Below are 13,623 nucleotides of genomic sequence, written 5' to 3'. Positions count from 1 at the left end.
CTGTGAGACAAGTTTTATTATTGAATGTGCCATATGATTTTTTGGGGGTGTCTTTTTTTTTTTGGTAAACCAATTACTGTGCAGTAAACATTCCATAATAACTGTATTCTGCAGGTCAGTACAATTATGGTCATACCATATTTTTATAGTATTTTAGATTTAATGACTTTTCCAATAAAATAAAAAAATCCTTTTATTCTGAAATCCCAATTAGTTTTATATGGCCATCAATGGAGCTGTGTGAGGTGCTTGCTCCATGTACTCCACTACAATTTCCGCCTTACATATATGGTGGATGCCAGGAAGGGGTTAACAAGTGGTTTCCTTCATGAGAAATAATTTTTAAACAAATTTAAATTAATATTTTGCTGGAGGCTATAGGAGGCATGTTTTAGAAGGAGAGCTACGGCCTATTATACGGTATACGGTTTCTGCAAGGAATGGGAGGATGTGTCACATTCAGCTGCCTTACTCTTTGGGGCAATTCACACTGTTTGTCAGGGTTTTACGCCCCAAAAAAAAAAAAAGCCTCCCATTCATTTCAATGGGATGCAGAACTTGCTACTTTTTCTATGCTGAAAAAACAACAGCATGCTCTATCTTGGAGCAGAATCCATGCTGATTCTCCTATTGAAATTAACAGGAATCTCAAAAACTGCTCCATAAACCGCACAGAAAATCAGCCGGGAATCTGTGTTTTCCAAATCCGTTATGTGAACGGGCCCTTAGGCCGATTTTACATGGCGGTGTGCGGTCACGTGTGACGGCCACATTTCCCATACCAAGCGTGACTGATGTGAGCTGAACTCACAGCATCCTAGTGTCTTATGATGCTGTGAGTTCCAACCCAACCAAAGGTCTATTATCCCGTACTCCCAGCATCACTTTGATGCGTTCAGCTCGGCTTACATGGTCTGGGAAATATGGATGACACAAGGACCTCACAGCCTTATCAGTGTCTTCAGTCAGTATGGTTTACCAGATATTCCGGTACCTGTGGCCCTCCACTGTTTCTTCTGGGAAACTGCAACTTCCAGCATGCCCTAACAGCTGCAGAACTTGAGAGCATGCTGGGAATTGTGGTTTTTGCACAAAAACAAGATTTTTGTAAAACTCACCTGTAAAATCTCTTTCTCGCGGGGTTCATTGGGGGACACAGGACCGTGGGTATAGCTTGCTGCTGCCACTAGGAGGCGACACTAGGCTGAAAAGTGATAACTCCTCCCCTGCAAGCTATACCCCCTCCAGCCTGGAGAGAGCATATCAGTTTGTGCCCAAGCCATAGGAGTAGGAGAAAATAACCATACGGTAAACAACCAACAACTGACCAACGCCAGTCGGATCAAACCAGAACTGGGGCCATACTGGCTCCACAACCGCCAACAATCACAGCAAACAGAAATTACTGGGTGGGAGCTGTGTCCCCCAATGAACCCCGCGAGAAAGAGATTTTACAGGTGAGTTTCCCAAAAATCTCGTTTTCTCGCTGGTATCATTGGGGGACACAGGACCGTGGGACGTCCTAAAGCAGTCCACGGGGAGGGAACAAATCACATGCCCCTGGAGAAAAAAACGCCCTCGAGGATGCGTAACTCACTGCCGCCTCCAAGAATTTGCTGCCTGGAACAGTATCCGCCGCTGCCTAGGAAGGCACCCGGTAAGACTTGATGAACGTGTGCCCGGAAGACCAAGATACTGCCTTCCACACTGGAAGCTACTGCCTGAAGGAGATGGACCCGAGAAGCGCCGACCGCTGGTCGGGTGGGCCAAGACTCAGCTGGGCGTTGCCTACCCGAGGGCAAATGCCCGAGCAACTGTTGAACGGATCTATCTGGAAAACAGCCTTTGGAGGCAGTCAGCCTTGACAAGGACCCCAGGATAAGAATTGGTAGAAGTCTGTAGGGCTGTAAGCGCTAGACAAGGACAAGCAAGCTCAGAGGCCAAATCACATGGCTGATGGAGAGCTCGGCTCGTGTACTACGAGGGAGAGGAAGAGAAACCCATGTCTGTGAGGTGTGGAAAGGCGACCACCTACTGCGAAAAAAGAGGATCCTGGACGGAACACTGCCCTAGGTTCATACTTAAAGAAAAAAATACGTACAAGAAAGGCGTATCAACTCAGAGAAAAAAATAAAAATAAAAAATAACGCCACCAAACAGCTGGCTCCTGGCCGCAGCTGTGAAAGTAGAACTAAAAGGCCAAGTCCGTAGGATTCACCTCTGGTCCAGAGAACGCCCCCTAGGGAGAGGAATATTGGTAGACCAACGCCCTTATAGCCATAGAGGCTGGTGGTGAGATTTCTAGTGAGAGAAGCTGCCTGAGAATCACTAAGAAACAAACGCCTGAGCCAGGCGTGCCCCTCTGCAGGCCAAAGTATCAATACCACACGGGAAAAGTAAAGCCAATGTGAGCACCGCTAGTGATGGGAAGCCCCGTCAGTGACTATATTTCAACAAAGCGGCAACGCTGCCTGGAAGGGCAGATGAGTGGAACAAAGATGAGAGAAAAACTCTTGCCGGGTGAAGTTTGACTACGCTCCACCCGTCTTGGGAAGGCTCTCAGTCCACCCCCAGAATGAGCAGTGAAAGAACAACCACCATTGGCTTGAGGTGACGTAGATATCACTGACATCTGAAGAGAGGTAGCACCAATGGCGTTACGGTATGACTACTAGAATCCAGGTCCCGCTTAGAACGGCAATCTAGTGTTGACGAGTGCCGTAGGGACTGATCTACCCAGTAGAACGCACTCAAAAAGTAGGTGCCACTCACTGTAGTCTTCAACAAAAGATTATGTCTTTATTGGTCACAAATAATACTCTGTGACGCGTTTCGGCTCACATCAAGAGCCTTTCTGAAACATGGATATGGATTAGATGTGGCAGAAGGACAACAGTTGTCAGAGCCACGGACCCTTATTGGTAGTAAACCAGAAAGAGGCCAGAACTAAAGCCCATTCCCATGTGAGACTGGAGCTCTACAGCGTCTAGTGGTGATGCGATACTCCGCCTGAAGGGGAGGCCCTACAAGGGAAGTCCCAAGAGTAATGCTCACGCCATACTCCAGCCGAGGAGTAGGCCACACCGTAGAGGTCACTGATTCTCGTGTTAGAGGAATCCGTTGCCTGACGAAAGAACTGTGCAGAAGGAACCTTAGCATGTAATGGTGACTCAAACACCCCTCGTGCGGTAGAGGTTACCGCATGCTCCGCCAGCGTGGACATGAGGGGAAGGCCTGAGGACATCCAGTAGAAGTTCTGGTATCAAGCTGGCCCAGTTAGTAGAGCTAACCTTAAACCCTCCACCTGACAAGGGCGCTGAACAGGAGCAACTGCCGAATTAGTACCAGGGTAGAACCCCTACCTGAGGGGGGCTCTCTCGCTACAGCGATTAGGAGCATCTAGCCCTAGCGTGAAGACTACCCTGCGAAGGAGAAGCCGTTGTAGTAGCCACTGCAGATTGCCAGCATAACGCCCTCACCTAGATAAGGATGAGTGGTGGACGAAGCATCCGGAGTCGGTGGAATATTCTGCTTGCTGGATCTTGACCACAGTACTCTGTGCAGTGTGACTGACCTGAACGGTGGAGTGCTCATGGGGATGGGGAGTCTCTAGGACACCTAAGGCTGGGCGACCCCCCTGAGAGCACAAAGGCCGACATTTTTGTGCCTCCAATAAGTGCATGAAGAAAAGGAGATTTTTGTGAAACTCACCTGTAAAATCTTTTTCTCGTCTTTTCCATTGGGGGACACAGACCATGGGTATAGCTTAGAGATATTACTAGGAGGGACACTATGCAAAAAAAGAAGCTCCTCCTCCTCGGGCTATACCCCCAGGCACCTCCAGGAGAACTTCAGTCGTTGCAAAAGCAGTAGGAGAAGGAGAACGGAAATAAAACACAATGGAAACCATCACACCGCACACCATAAGGCGAAAACCATAAAAAAAGGGGCGGGAGCTGTGTCCCCCAATGGAAAAGACGAGAAAAAGATTTTACAGGTGAGTTTCCAGGGACGTCCCAAAGCAGTCCATGGGGTGGGAAAAAAGAACAAATCCAACACCGCCTGGAATAAACGTCCAGCAGTCAAACAGGAACCCCAGCCTGCAATACCCTGCGCCCAAAAACAGCATCAGCCGAGGCCAGAGAGTGTAACTGATAAAACTTTGTGAAAGTATGTAAGGACGACCAAGTGGCCGCCTTACATAACTGGGAAACGGATGCGCGATTGCGTCTAGCCCAGGAAGCTCCCACTGCCCTTGTAGAGTAAGCAGTAATCCGCGACGGCGGAACCTGGCCACGAGCGCGATAGGCCGCAGCAATAGCGGAACGGATCCACCGCGCCACGGTGACCTTGGAAGCCGCCAGGCCTTTACGAGACCATTCAGGAATCACAAAGAGAGAGTCTGAACGCCGGAAGGAGGCAGTAGCCCCCAGGTACACCTTCAGAGCCCTGACGACGTCCAGGGAGTGGAGAGCGCATTCCTTGGGGTTCGCCGGAGAAGGACAAAAAGAGGGCAGGACAAGATCCTCATTAAGGTGGAAGGGAGAAACCACCTTGGGCAAAAAAGAAGGCACCGGTCTGAGTACCACCTTATCCTGGTGAAAGACCAGAAAAGGTTCCCGGCAGGAAAGTGCGGCCAGCTCCGAAACTCGCCTGATGGAGGTTATGGCCACCAGAAAAACTACCTTCCAGGTGAGTAAAACCAGAGAGACCTCCCTCAGAGGCTCAAAAGGCGCCGACTGAAGGGCGCGCAGAACCAAGTTGAGATCCCAGGGGGGCAAGGGAGGCACATACGGGGGAACAGAATGCGCCACCCCCTGCAGGAAGGTTTTCACAGGTCTCAAAAAGGCAATGGACTTTCTGAAAAAAGATAGCCAAAGCAGAAACCTGACCCTTCAAAGAACTGAGCGACAGACCCATGTCGAGGCCGGACTGGAGAAAGGACAGCACCACTGGGACAGAGAAACGTAGGGGCGGGTAGCCCGATTTCTCACAAAAGACCAGGAAGGCCTTCCAGGTGCGATAATAGATCCGTGAAGAAGCCGGCTTCCGAGCCCTGATCATGGTTCTCACCACCGCATCAGAGAAGCCTCTCTTCCTTAGGATGGAGGTCTCAACAGCCACGCCGTTAAACGCAGCTGCCGTGAATTCTGGTGGAAGAGTGGCCCCTGAGACAGGAGATCCTCTCTGTCGGGTAGAGGCCACGGAACGTCCGCCAACATACGAGCGACGCTGGAGAACCAGGCGCGGCAAGGCCAATCCGGGGCGACGAGAATGGTTGGTATCCCCTCCGCCTCGATCTTGCGCAGCACCTTCGGCAACAGAGGAATCGGAGGGAAGACGTAAAGGAGGCTGAACCGCTGCAATGGAGATACCAGCGCGTCCGCCCGAGGGTCTCGTGCGCGGGCTAGATACACCGGCACCTTGTGGTTGAGCCGGGAAGCCATCAAATCTACGTCCGGACGGCCCCATCGCTGGCAGATGTCCTCGAAAACCTCCGGATGGAGAGACCATTCTCCCAGATCCACCTTGGTGCGACTCAGAAAATCCGCCGTCCAATTGTCGACTCCCGGGTTATACACTGCCGACAATACTGGAACATGGGCCTCCGCCCATAAGAGGATCCTCACTACTTCCCGCATTACTGCCCGACTGCGGGTCCCGCCCTGATGGTTGACATAAGCCACAGCCGTGGCATTGTCCGACTGAACACGCACCGGGCGAGTTGCAAGGAGAGGAGTCCAGTGGGAGAGGGAGTGGAAAATCGCCCTTAGTTCCAAGACGTTTATCGGGAGACGGGATTCCTCCGTCGACCAGACACCCTGAACTGTGAGGTTCCGGAGAACACCCCCCCAACCGATGAGGCTGGCGTCGGTGGTGACTACCGTCCAGGAGAACGGAAGGAAGGACCTTCCTGACGATAGGTTCAGGGAAGAATACCACCAAGGGAGAGACGCTCGAACTTGCCGGGACAGACGAACAGGAGTGTCTAGACCCCGAGGGTTCTTGTTCCAGAGGGCAAGGATCATTTGTTGTAGCGGACGAGTGTGAAATTGGGCGTACGGAATCGCCTCGACAGAGGAGACCATAAGGCCCAGCACCCGCATGCACTCCCGAATGGTGGGACGTGGAGAGCGTAGAAGGAGCACCACTGCCAGTCGAATCTGGGAAACCTTGGAATCCGGAAGAAACACCCGAGAAATCGAGGTGTCCAAGATCATCCCCAGGAACGAGAGTCCCTGGGAGGGGTGAAGAGAGGACTTGGGGAGATTGATCAGCCACCCGAACCGTTCCAGGGATTGAACGGTGATCCGGACGCTGTCCTCGGCCTGTGGCAGAGACGGAGCTTTTATCAAGATGTCGTCTAGGTATGGTAACAAAGAGATGCCCCTGGTGCGAAGAAGCGCCATGAGAGGCACCAGAATCTTTGTAAAAACTCGAGGGGCGGTCGCCAACTCAAAAGGTAGGGCGACGAACTGGTAATGACGCCCCCCTATGGCAAAGCGCAGAAAACGATGGTGGGACTCTGCAATAGGGACGTGCAAGTAGGCGTCTTGAATGTCCACAGACGCGAGAAATTCTCCTGGAATCAGAGAAGCAATAACGGAGCGAAGGGACTCCATGCGAAACTTCCGCACCCGTAGAAACTTGTTGAGAAGTTTTAGATCCAAGATCGGACGCACTGACCCCTCCTTCTTTGGGACAACGAACAGGTTTGAGTAAAAACCTGTCCCTTGCTCTTCTGGGGGAACGGGGGAAATGACACCACGGTCCAGAAGAGAGGAGACCGCAAAAAAGAGGTCCGAGGCCCTGGCCGGATCCCCCGGAACGCGAGAAGGGAAAAAACGTTCCGGCGGACTGGACGCGAACTCCAACTTGTAACCGGACGTCACCACTTCCAGAGCCCAGGCGTCCAGAACGTGAGCCCTCCAAACCTGTTGAAAGGAGAGCAGACGGGCCCCCACCACGAGGGGTGGGGGCACCCCTTCATGCGGAGGGTTGCTTGGGAGCAGGAGGACGGGCTGACTGCGCCCGAGGCCGCCAAGAGGGCTGGGGCTTGAAGAAAGGCTTTTTGCGGGAGTCCTGGGATCCCCCTGCCGATGAGGACGACGGCGTCCTGGCAGTGGAGAAGCGACGAAAGGACTGGCCCCGGAAACCTGAAGGCCGAGACCGAAAGGGACGCTTGGTCCTGGGCTGAGGTAGATGAGTGCTCTTGCCCCCAGTTGCAGCCGAAATAAATTCATCTAGTTGAGCCACAAAGAGCCTGGACCCTTCAAAGGGAAGGTTAGCGAGGGAACGCTTGGATGAGGCATCAGCATCCCACACTTTCAACCAGACCTCTCTGCGCTGAATGACCGAGAGGGCCGAAATACGGGCAAAGAGGGAGCCGATGTCCATTGAAGCCTCACAGAGATATTTAGAAGCTTGAGACATCTGGATGATAAAGTCCAGAGTATCTGCAGAGGCGTCATGCTCTGACAGATCCTGGTGGTGGCGCTGCAACCATGTCGTAAGGGCTCTGGCGACCCAAGCCGACGCGAAGGCCGGTCGCAGGGAAGCGCCCGCCAGGGAGAAGATAGACTTGGAAAGTGAATCCAAACGTCTGTCCACCGCATCCTGCAGAGAGGAACCGTCTAGGACGGGAAGGGCCGTGTTCTTGGCCAACCTGGCCACCGGAGGATCTACCTTAGGGGAAGAAGTCCACTTTTTCACTGTGTCAGCTGGAAAAGGATAAAGCGTATCCATACGCTTGGTGGCCGAGAATTTTTGATTAGGACGATCCCAAGCTTTTGATATGACCGCAGTGAATTCCTCATGAATAGGGAACACAGCGGACTCCTGCTTTTTGGGTGGAAAAAGGGAGAACTCCCGAGTAGTGGAGGGAGGAGAATCCCCTTGTATATTAAAAGTGTCACGGACAGCTGCCACCAACTCAGTTACCATGGTGGAAAGCTTAGGCAGGGGTTCCCGCTCCGTGACTTCGTCCGATCCGGACAATTCCCCTTCGGATTTGCGCTCCCTGAGAGGGGGAGAGTCAACCGGGCATGCCTCAAGGCGAGGGGGAGAAGCGGAGTCATCCGAGGAGGAATACTGCCGCTCACGCTGCCTTTTAGAAGTCAGACGCCCTCTGTGAGAGTCACTGAGAGGAGATGGAGTGGTGGATGCCACTGGAGTAGTAGCCGCCATGCGCTCCATGAAGGACATGGCTGCCTTGGCAACTAAGGCCAGATCAGCCACATTAGACATGGCGGAAGCCCAGGCGGGTACCGCTGGTTCCGCAGGGGCAGAGGGAGGACCGGGCTGAGCAAGAGAAGGAGGCTGATCCTGTCCAGGAGAAGGGCATGAGTCACAGGAACCAGTGACAGAAAAAGGCCTAAGGCATATCTTACATGACTCCAGTGGAGCCTGAGAGGAAGCCTTGGAAGGCTTAGGGGCCCCAGGTTTAGGCATGATGGATTCCAATGTAAACAGATTTCCTACCAGGTTGCTGCAATTCCTACCACCCAGGCAACAGCAGAAGTCTCCGGTCACCGAGAACTGAGGAGCTGCACGGCCGCAATCCAGCAGAGTCTCCGGCGTAAGGAGAGACAGAGCGGGAAGCCGAAGCTCCGCCCCCTTGAACGCGTCATTGCGGCGCGAAATAAGCGCGCGCGCGATTTAAACTACACCCCTTCGCCAGTACGGCGCAGCGGGGGTTAATAAATGAAGGAGCGGTCCGGCGGGGAGCTGCAGAGCGCAGCGGCCGCAGTCTAAAAGAATAGGAACAACCATCTGCAGAGGCGTCCTGCCTCTGCCGATATCAAGTTGCCGTTGAGCTGTAGGCAGGTAGGAAAAGATAAGGAATCATCAGCCCTACCCCGAAGGCCTCCCATAGGAAAAGATGCCCTCAGCAGGTCCTTTTCTAGCTCACCCAGGAGGCCTCAGAGCGCCAGACAGACGACATGAAGAGAGGGGGGAGGGGAGAGAGAGGAGGGAGATTGAAGCAGGCAATACTTATCTGCTCAGCATGCTCCCTCGATGTCCAGACCAGCAGGGATTCACCTCTTCAGACATCTGACTCCAAAGGAGGACAGTGCTCTGGGGAGGGTAGGCAGCAGGTGTCCCAGTAGCTGGTGGGATGCCAGAGCTTACATGTCGAGCCTGGATCCACTTTTCTTCTGTGGGGGAATGGGAGGTAGCCACGAACCTTCAGAAGACCGTGGCAGACACTCCACAGGGGCCAGGAAAGCGCAATGCTGAACTGCGTCCCCATCTGAAAACAGAAAATAACAAAACAGGAGAAGAGTAAGCGTCAACCTCCTTGAACGGACACTAAGCAAAGACTGAAGTTCTCCTGGAGGTGCCTGGGGGTATAGCCCGAGGAGGAGGAGCTTCTTTTTTTGCATAGTGTCCCTCCTAGTAATATCTCTAAGCTATACCCATGGTCTGTGTCTCCCAATGGAATGAACGAGAAAAGAGGGATACAATATGGGAGTGTCCATATTATCCAGTGGCAGTATCCATATGCCACTAGATGAGAATATCAGGCACCAGCGGTACCGACTGTTGCCACGGACCACCTGTGAAGGAACCAAGGCCTCTAGAGTCGTGGCGTAGCTGAAATACAGCATGCAAAGATGCATAGTGATCCCCCCGTTACTGGATCGTTTGTAGAGGGTAATGCCATAGGAAGTATGTGATAGCGAATGGGAGATGGAATAGTAACCAACGGAAGCGCAATCCCCCGGTTAGGGAAGGGGGTAGCGCGATAGTCAGAACCGCAATCTGTAATTACCCACTCAATGGAGGGAGAAAAATCTACGGCAAGCACTGCGCCCAGTGGCAGTGCAAACGCTTTACCTATGATCGGGAGTAACATATCCAGTAAGTACTGTAACCTGAGGTAGTGCAAATACATCACCCATCGAAGGGGGTAACGCACCTAGCAGGAACTTGCATATGACGAGTTCTGTACTCTGTGGGAAGTGCCATCATCCCACCCCAGAAAGGGTGTAATGCGTACGTAAACACTGCGACAGCAGTGAGAATGCCATAATGCCACCTATACAAAAGGTTAATGTATGTTGACGATACTGAGCCCAGTGGAACTTCAATTCCGTCACTCACAGAACGAGGGCACCTATGGCTGGCATTGAGGCCAATGCTAGTGAGGTCAGTCCACCTCAGGAAGGAGGTAATACCCAAATTAAGCACTGTATCTAGTAGAAGTGTAAATAGTGCCTAAGGAAGGGGTTAATGCATACACCAGAACCGGTTAGCACGGACGTAATCTAGGAAAATGAATCCGGATTCATGTCAGAGTCCGAATAACTGTCCTGCTTCGGCTCGCTCGTGCGCAGTTCCACCTCTCAGCCTCTAGCCCATGGCTGCTGCAGGCTGTGGTGGTGTTGACAGAAGAACCAAACTACCCGGAAGTGGAATGGAACTAAAGGTCTGCATACTGATTGCGCAGACGGTGCTCTATTAACCGAACGACCCAGGAGGGTGGGTTGGGAGCTTCCAGAGGTCCTCCGCTGAGTTGCGCAGGAGGAGAAACTCAAACAGACACCCCCGGAGGGTGAATAGGAAATTACAGTTGTCCTCAACTGAATTTGCACAGTTGTAGTATTATTAACCAACCGGCCTCAGAGGGCGGATTGGGATCCTCCAGATGTACCCCACTGGACTTTGCAGTTGGAGCATTATCAACCAAACGGCCCGGAGGGCGGATTGGGGACTCTTCGGATGTACTCCACTGGATTTACGCAGTTGGAGAATTATCAACCCAACGGCCCAGAGGGCGAATAGGAATCCCTCAGATGTACTCCACTGGATTTGCGCAGTTGGAGCATAATCGACCAAGCGGCCTCAGAGGGCGGATTGGGATCCTCCAGATGTACCCCACTGGATTCACGCAGTTGGAGTATAATCAACCAAACGGCCCGGAGGGCGGAATGGGAATCCCTCAGATGTACTCCACTGGATTCGCGCAGTTGGAGCATAATCAACCAAACGGCCTCAGAGGGCGGATTGGGATCCTCCAGATGTATCCCACTGGATTTGCGCAGTTGAAGCATGGATTTTGTGGTCTGAGGAGGGCAGGATCTGTTGCGCATAATTATTTATTTATTTATTTATTGGTGATGAGGACCTAACCTCATATGGAGAGGAGGTCAGGAAGGGCTGTATACCGCAATATTAAGGCACATTGTACCTGCAGAAAAAAACCTAGGGTAAACAGGGGCCTGAAAAAGGTGGCTGTGCAGGAAGGGTTAACCCTGCTCAGAGGACCGGAGCGGAGCTCAGCGGGCACCTGGGGGAGGAGGGACAGCTAGTCGGGGAGGATTCGCGCCTAAAGGACGAACCTGCCCCCTCCAGAATCGGAATGAAAGTTGCGGCCTAGTAGGCCGCAAAGCCGATCTTATGAGGTGACCGAGGTGACCAAGGGGAAGGGGGGGAGGGGCTGAGGTACTTACCCAATGCAACTACTCACCCCATCTTCATCCTCTTCTCTTCACCCTTTCTCAGAGTACCAGCAGGGTCACCTCTTCAGCCGCTGGCACCCGAAGTGGCAGGGGACTGGAATGGCGGAGGGTCTCGCCGGATTCAGGTGACCCCTTTGGCTGGCGGGAAGCAGGGGAGCTGGGCTGCCCTGGTCCACTTTTGTTTCTTGGGGAGGGCGAGCGCCGAGGGATTCCGACACCAGCCTTGCTCCCGGGGTAGACAGAGTGGCTAGGCGACTCTGTTTCCCCAAACCTAAAAAGGAAAAAGATAAAATAATAAAAGTAAGCCGCCCTGCAAAAGCAGGGAGGTCTGCCTCCTACGACACTAAGCTAAAAACTGATATGCTCTCTCCAGGCTGGAGGGGGTATAGCCTGCAGGGGAGGAGTTATCACTTTTCAGCCTAGTGTCGCCTCCTAGTGGCAGCAGCAAGCTATACCCACGGTCCTGTGTCCCCCAATGATACCAGCGAGAAATAGGGGTTTACAGGTGTGGATGTAATACAAAGTTAGTTTTTTGGTTCAGCAGACTTTTAGACAACCGGAGACAAATATATCAAACTTTCACCCCATTTACTCTCATAATCCTGTCACAACTCGATATCAAGTAGCTGTCAAGAACCACCCAAAGTTACAGCAGTAGATCTCCATGTCACCAAGGTTGCCTACATCCAGTGTAGACATACAGGACCAAGAACAAGAGAGTCAAAACCAGACAATTATACCAATAGATACATAACTGTTGTAGAACATCATATTTAGTAGACAAGTATTTGTTTTTTCTGTTTGAGTGACTGTATACCATTAGGCTCTTTTTAGGGTATGGAGCCCTGGAGTAACTTTACACAGATTGCATTGGCTGCAATGTCAATGGGTCATTCTCATTAACAGAATCCCTTCATATGGTTGGGCAAAATGGGCAGGGGATATATGTGTGCAGAAAGGATACAGAAGGTTTAAAAGCTGTGGTCCAACCCTTTAAGTTTACATAAGAACAACCGGACTGTCTAGAGTACAGAAGATGTACGCTTTGCATGGGAGCGATGCTGGGACGCCTTACATTATACTACACTCAAGGCTTCTTACTAAACTATTGCTCTGCACCTTGAGGGTCCTCTGTCTCATATATAGGAGCCTCCACCAGTGCATTACATTAGTATAATGTAAGAAGCCCTCAGCCCCTGTACTAGGTTCCTATGCTTCCTAATGGCACTAAATCTCTCACTAGTGTCTCTGACAATACAAAAACAGATTTGAAAAGCATCTGGGGAACGCAGGGAATCTCCGATCACTCCACAAGTAAAGGAGGAATAGTAGACTTGTGGCACTCTGAGTCACCACCCTAACCACTCCTTGGTGAAGTGTCCCTCTAAGGCAGTGATGGTGAAGCTTTTAGAGGCCGAGTGCCCCAACTGCAACCAAAAACTCACTTATTTATCGCAAAGTGCCAGCACAGCAATTTACCCTGAATACTAAAGTCCAATATAGTATATTTTCCATGTACTTTAATAGCCTGCCTACATTCAGTGCGCCACCTGCACTGTTCATAGTGCGTCCTACGCTGATGAATGGCAGGAAAAGTCTAAGGTATATTGGTACACCATAGACTTTTTCCAGGTTGGGGGTGAGTGCCGCCTCTGGCACCCATGCTCTAAGGAATACAATAAAGAAAGCCGTAAAATCAACATACTCGCCATGAGAGGGGACAGTCCATGGAGGAAAATGAAAATTAGCAGGACCTCATGCACAGTATCTTGCATCAGTGTTTTAGGCCAACACCAGAAGTGAAGGTTAAACACATATGCATCCAATTCTATTTTGTCTTCAAAATGGGATGCAAAAGACTAACCAAAAGTATGGCGTGTGCATGAGGCCTAAGGTCTTGTCCACGCTGGGTTATGCATGTGTGCCTATCACTTTCCAATAAGTGAATAGCAGCTCTACATGTTCAGTTTCTTAGTTAGGGAATTTGCATAGCTTGCAGTGCTATGCTCTTTCCATAGCTCTCTTGCACAGCAATGGGAGCTACTGAAACAGCGAGCGCCAGAGTCGCCATTACTCATCTTAGTAACAGCGAGATGAGACAACCCCTTTAAGGAGGGTGACAATTCATGACCATCCTGCTCTTGGCAGCAGTCAGAAC

The 13,623-nt window shown here is 51.6% G+C and overlaps 1 protein-coding gene across 2 annotated transcripts in view; it reads right to left on the bottom strand.

Moving 5' to 3' along the window:
• The window catches only part of MTF1 (metal regulatory transcription factor 1), a 50,744-nt gene that overhangs the window by 12,799 nt on the left and 24,322 nt on the right, over positions 1–13,623 (bottom strand). The window lies entirely within an intron of this gene.

The sequence above is a fragment of the Bufo bufo genome, chromosome 3 (assembly GCF_905171765.1).
Source record: "Bufo bufo chromosome 3, aBufBuf1.1, whole genome shotgun sequence".
Lineage (NCBI taxonomy): Eukaryota > Metazoa > Chordata > Amphibia > Anura > Bufonidae > Bufo > Bufo bufo.
The sequence above is the reverse complement of the archived record's forward strand: the minus strand, read 5'-3'. Positions and strand labels throughout refer to the sequence as shown.